The sequence below is a fragment of the Meleagris gallopavo genome, chromosome 22, assembly GCF_905368555.1.
Source record: "Meleagris gallopavo chromosome 22, MGAL_WU_HG_1.1, whole genome shotgun sequence".
Classification (NCBI taxonomy): Eukaryota; Metazoa; Chordata; class Aves; order Galliformes; family Phasianidae; genus Meleagris; species Meleagris gallopavo.
In genome coordinates this window covers 12,253,509-12,259,508 of record NC_139425.1, presented here as the reverse complement: position 1 = coordinate 12,259,508, position 6,000 = coordinate 12,253,509, and positions in this window count along the sequence as shown.

Here is a 6,000-nt window from a genome sequence, read left to right as displayed (position 1 = left end):
TGCTTTATGAATGAGAGCAAAACAGAACTGTTTAACCCAGTAGAGCTCATAGCAAACAGATATACTGTTAGATCTGTTTCTCCTGTACAATTCTTTTGCCTGCAGTCCTGTCAGAGGCAGCTGAAGTCTTCCCTATAACATAGGCAAAATTGGGTTTTGTAAGCTGAACTACGAGGACAAAGAATCTTGCCTTCAGGTCAACAAAATTCACACTTTGGCAGCAGAGCAGGTTCCTCAGAATCATCCTTCCCTGGTTATTTGTGGTGCATGTAGCATCCACTAAAGATCTGACACTTCACAAAGAGCTAAGAACAAAGCAGGCAGTGCTGTAGGATGCCAATTCTACAGCTCAGTAATTCTGAACCTTATTAAAAACAAAAGGGACTAGCAATTTATGATTATTATTATATTAAAGGTATTTCTAAAAGGCAAATGACCAGCCAGTGTGTGGAAGCTCATGAACCACAGAAACCACTTGGGGTTTCAGTATGAAACTATGTAGCATCCCAGAGGGATAATGAAAAAAGCTGCAAACAATGCCATCAAAGGCTTTTCTCCCTCTTTCTCTCTAGTGCTGAGGATACTTGGTGTGCCCTCCTTCCTCCAGCGATTCTGGAAAATGCATTTTGGCAGTTGGATGCACATCTAAAGGATAAAGAACGAACCTTCTGGAGCAGTAAGAAACATTCTGCAATTTAGCTGATATCTGTCCATACTCCCAGCAAATACATACATGCATCAGGCCTGAAATAATAGTGCTTTTTTTTCTTTCCTCAGCAGAGCTCATTATTCCAGCACAACACAGAACTGTTACATGATTTCAGATTATCTTGGAGCTCAAACAGGTTGAGCAGTAAAACATGCCATAGGTCTTTTCAATCAAAAAAAAACCAGGCAGCTGACTGTTGCCACTATGTTCACAGAATGAAGGGCAGCCAGCGTTTCTGTAAGGAGAACCGGGCAGTGATGCGTGAGAACTGCCTGGAGACTCAGTTACATTTCCCTTACAAGCTCCTTAATGGCCCACATCTACCCCATCTTTGACCCAGATGAGTTAGCTGCGTGGTTGCCATTGAAATAACCACTTTGTAGCAGCAAGTTTTCAGACGTGGTTTAAACTGAATGGTGAGTCATAAACACTGCACAAGCCCGTTCTCAAAACAAGGCCAGCTGTGAAAAGCCAGCAGTGCCATCCATTGACTGAACTTTATAAAGCACATTCTGGGCAGGGGAAAATACCTATCAATGAACAGACAACACTCCTGTATCCTGCCTCCTTGCAATTGCACATGGTTTGCCAATGTCTTTCTACAATGGTTTCTGGTTCCAAACAAGTTCTTACAATGCCTGCTCTCAAATAACAGCTGCCAGACATGTCAAACGACTTCACTCCTCCTGGCAGAATGGCTGCGTTCACATTTGTTGGCTCCTGATAGATGGGTGTTTGTGCCAGCTAACGAGTGTCACAAGAAGAACATGACAAGTCACAGGGTGATCACATGCCCAGAGCCAAAGAACAGGCTCTTTTCTTTTCTCCTTCTGAGGTCACATAATGAGCAGCACCACAGTGCATGACCAGAACCAGGTACAGTAACATGGCACTGGCAGTACAGTGAGTGGTGGGCCCAAGAACATGCTCCTCCTTTTGTAGGATCTGAAGGCTGACAGCTTTACACAGCATCACTCTCTTGTTGTGGTCCCACTTTACAAAACAGCACTTGAAAACGTGACATACATTACACAAATATTTTCTAAGTGATAGGTTAAAGGCTTTAAAAGAATATTCCTTGTTTTGGGGATTGTTAGACATCACAATGATGTTACCTGTGGTTCGTGACCTTTAATGCTCTCTAGCTCTTAATATGAGCTACTTGCGTCTATTCAATGCTTTTATCAATGCAAATAATATTTTTATTTAAGGTTTGGTCATCAAAATCAGTTACAAATTTGGGTGTATCCCAAATGTTCTACTGCTCCCAGTGCTGGCTCTGTAGAGCTGGCAAGATTTACTGGTCATCTTAACCCCATTAACAGTGCTTCTGAGGAAGTGTACTCTTTTCCTTCCTTATGGTCAGTCATATCAGAACCTCCTCAGCAAAACAAAGATTTATATTCAGGAGCAAAAAGGTAAACTCACTTGCATGTATCAGAGTACAAACTGGTTGTGTCACTCGCTTTGAAAGGCTGTGTCCCAGAGCAGCAATATATAACCAGCTGAAAGATGTGAGCAGAATTGCCAATAACCTCATACAAATAGGGACAAATGGCTGTGTTGGGTCATTCATATCAGCCTTTTCTGAGTACGCTGCAGATTGAATATTGCATTGCACTGAGTTCTTCGGCCAGAATCTCATTATGGCATTATGAAGCGAGAGGTAGAAAAGAGGGTATCTGGCCTTGACTGTTACTTGTTTCATCTAAATAAGCTGACAATTTGCTTTATAGCAATACTGGTGAGGAGCAAAGGGCAGGAAATCTGCACTTGAGAATCTGAATCATGGGCTGCAACAACAGAATGTTATCAACTATTCATATAGCTTTTAAGCCTGAAGTGGAATAGAACAACCCTTTTTTTTGTCGTATCTGTGGAAACAATTTGGTATTGCTGAACATTTAGAAAAAGACAAAACATATCTCTTGCCTAGTCTTTCCTTGGCTAAACTATGTTCATTTGTGAGTCAAATCCAAAGGTAAATCTAAGTCTGTGCAAATCTGACAGTCTGTGGGAATCAGCAGGGCTGTAAAGCACTTCAGGAGGAATTAGCAAAGCAGTTCAGACATTCGGCTTCCAAATTTGGCCCCACAGTTTCTGACTTCACAAAATACGACTTATCTCATTATAGCAGCAGCAAACATACAAAACATCACTAAATAGTAACATTTCGCATTCTCTCTCTGTGTTACATTCATAAATAAACACGCTGTGCTTTTCCTGGGCTAGTGGACTTCATCTGTTGCAATAGAAATTTTGTGCCCCTTTAGGGTCATCAAGATCAGGGATCAAGTCCTGCCTCGCCTGTGAAATTCATCTTTGTGCAGGGTTTACACAAAAACTGCCACGTACTCAGATCAGCTTGCAGTGAGCTTTGGGCTGAAGATATGTTTTCCTCTGCCTGGATAATCAGTGCTCTGCATTAAAGCATCCCATGAATTTCCAGGAAACTGAAACGAAATGGGGCCATACAGCCACATTCTTCAAGGATCTGCTGAGAAATCATTCCTTCTTTGCTTCCCTGTTTGGAGATGCTCTCCCCCCACATTCCTGCCTCACAGGTAAACCTCCCTGGGCTGGCATCCTTTGCTGTAGCTGCCCCAGCAGTACAGTGTTCTCCCATTAGAATAGAAGACTACTGTCTTCAGTTTTAATGATTTTGCTTTTGAAAGAAGATGGCCTGTAGCATTCATGGCATGAGAAATTTCACACTAAATAGCTCCATAAACTGTATTCAGATTCCTCAAATAATATAAATTTTGCATATTTCACATATGCACATTTTAGTGTTGATGAAACAATAAAATCTTGACTGATATTACTTAAACTCATGTTTATCTTATCATCTACCTATATTACCTCATTTTCATAATCTAAGCAACCTTGGAACGTGATGTGAAAATGCCAGTGTATTAAAGAACTGAGCCTCTTAAAACTCTACTTCACATGCCATGCCCTTCGTTTGCTGTAATAAAACAAAATTTGCTTTAGCCTCTTTTCTGAATGAGGTTCGTGCTCAGTTCCCAACTCATCTCATTATATTTATGACCCATGGCATTACTACATTTATAATAATACTAAATTATAAGCTTCCATCACGCATTAGCAGCTGTCTCTCACTCATACAGGGACCAATTCCTACTTGCCCATTAGAAGGCATTATATTTTGGAACTACCACATTCAAAATCCCTGAATTATAAATAGATAAAAAGATCTAAAAAACATATAATGAATTTGCCTCCAAACGATATATAAAACTTAGAAGACTTCTAAGGTTTCTTCACCACCATTTGACTGATCCATCATCAAAGGTTATCTGTTACTCAACTACTAATCACATTTACCCTTACAACTGAGCTGAACTCCTGAACAAGCTCATTGCAATGCTCCACAAGTGCCCATGGCATTGTTCACCTTGTACTGTTGGAAAACCACAGATTGAACATTTCTTTTTTAGCATGAATTTCAAGTTACAGAAATTGCATACCATAGAATACTTCAATTCTGTCACTGTTTCTTTCTCCAGCACCATAAAAACACCAAGAAAGATTTTTGCTTCAAAAAGTTAAATTACAGGAGGGAAAGTATAAAGGCTGTTAAATAGATGTCCTGATATAGGACATTCCTACATTACTTCATTATACATTTTCTGATAAAAGCATGACAACCAATTCTGAAACAAATCATGTGAGAATTACATAATGGAAAAATAAAGGCTCACTGATATTGAAATGTAACTTCTGGTGACATTTCATGTACTGCTGACTGGAAAACTCATGTTTTTGTTCATAGCTTCACTTTTCCTGATGATAAACAGTGATGCTGAAATAATAACATGAATAACACAAAGCCAGTGCACCTGCTCATCAAATCATTAAAAAAGGAAAGTCATAGTAAACCTACAAAGCAAAAAGCTGAGAGAAGCAGTAGTTGAGATGTCACAAATACAGTAGATCAAGTATGCTGTCAACTCAAGTCTAGTTTTCAGTGACAGATCCGTAAGCTATCTTGATTTGGAGTTTACATCTTGACACTCTGTGGCCTAACTTCCCTCTGCTGCGTGTTTCAGTACATACCTCAGAGGGACCTGAATGTCCAGGATGGTGCAAGATGTGTGCCTGTGCTGAAGTATATTCACGAGCTGCCACTGAAAGTTCAGTTTTCTCTTTTTCTTGGCTTCTCTGTGCTCGTAAACTGTTTATATTAAAATATCTTAAGCCATAGTGTTTGTTTGTTTTTCAAGGAACATGTATGGTTTGATGTTTCTGGTATTGTTGGTTTCTGCTTATAAGAAAGTCTCCCACTGAGGTTTTGGAGACAGCAGACAGTACATATAAAGCTGCCAATTCATCTGCTTTTATGCCTTATTTACTGGCCTACTGCTCTTTTCTCCACTTGCCCTGGGTTTCTAGACACCTAGCAGCAGCAGGACACTGCAGGACAGTAACTCCATGCTCTACACCAGGCAATGGCTCCAATGAACCTGCCAGACAGAGGCCAGAACATGTTGGACTATAACACCTGCATTTTGTAGCAACTGCCTACGTATTTCTTACAGGAAAACCTCAGACAGAAATATGGCTTTCAGCACTTTCTTCACACAAAAAACATGCAGCTATGACTCCAAGTTACTCGGCAGTTACTAGATCTCTCTCGAAAGGAACTGAGAGTTGCTAAGCCCAGTGGTAGTCCATGCTGCTGGAACTCAAGTAGCATCTCCTTTACTGGGTGAGATTGCTCAGGATTTATTATAATTAGTGGGAAAAAGTTCAAAACTGATGTGCTGTGATGACAGCACTGCTGTGCTGATGTCATCTGTCTGCTGGCATCATGGTGAGAGGGTATAAATAGTCACAGAAAACACAGTAGCAAACAAACTGCTTTGGAACAGTAACAAAACAACATACTACATAAACAAAATTGCATTGGGAGAAACTGCTCTCCTGCAAAGCGTTTAGGGAGAAACTAAATCTACAAAGAAAGAACTAAGGAAAGCAGAAATCCCCAGAACTGGCAGTGCTCTTTGTTATGCTCCGGACAGACTCTATTTTAATGCATGCAAAGCTGTCTCTCTTCCTGAAAGACTCTCTTCGAAACCCATCTGTTCCGTGGTGCATCCTACTTCACAAAGCCTCCCACCATGCAGTCTCAGCATTGTACCGCTCAGTGCTGTCCTCTCCACTTTCAGCTTGTGCTCCCAACTGCACTCTCTTCCGGAGGGAAAACCTCCTATTTATGCCTCACAGTTCTCCTATTGTACTTCCCTGTATGCTTACACCACTCTAAC